The sequence below is a fragment of the Phalaenopsis equestris genome, unplaced genomic scaffold, assembly GCF_001263595.1.
Source record: "Phalaenopsis equestris unplaced genomic scaffold, ASM126359v1 Scaffold000235, whole genome shotgun sequence".
Taxonomy (NCBI): Eukaryota; Viridiplantae; Streptophyta; class Magnoliopsida; order Asparagales; family Orchidaceae; genus Phalaenopsis; species Phalaenopsis equestris.
In genome coordinates this window covers 425,744-426,121 of record NW_018164677.1, presented here as the reverse complement: position 1 = coordinate 426,121, position 378 = coordinate 425,744, and the positions used below count along the sequence as shown (strand labels likewise).

Below are 378 nucleotides of genomic sequence, written 5' to 3'. Positions count from 1 at the left end.
TGAATTGGGGATTTTAGTCTGTCACCCTAAAATCTCCAATTCTACGTCCATCAAAGTATATTTCTTTATTTATTTGCATTCAACTCCCATGAACTTAACCATCCATGAAATCTGAATGTGGTTCTACTTTGTTGAGAATTACACAGCCCTCTCGGGTCCTAATGCAATCATAACGAATTTTAAAACTACAATAGGCCTTTATGATAATGTAAATAAAATGCAACTAAAAATCATCACATTGATAATTAAATCCACTTCTAACATGCATCACAAAATCCTAAACATGAATTCTACTCATTACAAAAGAAAAGTAAAATGAAAACAACGGCATAATCTTCTCATATCATTATTTCCAAACAAGAAGAGAGAGTAAGAGAA

The 378-nt window shown here is 31.5% G+C and overlaps 1 protein-coding gene across 5 annotated transcripts in view; it reads left to right on the top strand.

The window, feature by feature from the left end:
- The window catches only part of LOC110023900 (protein RFT1 homolog), an 82,167-nt gene that overhangs the window by 34,026 nt on the left and 47,763 nt on the right, over positions 1 to 378 (top strand). The window lies entirely within an intron of this gene.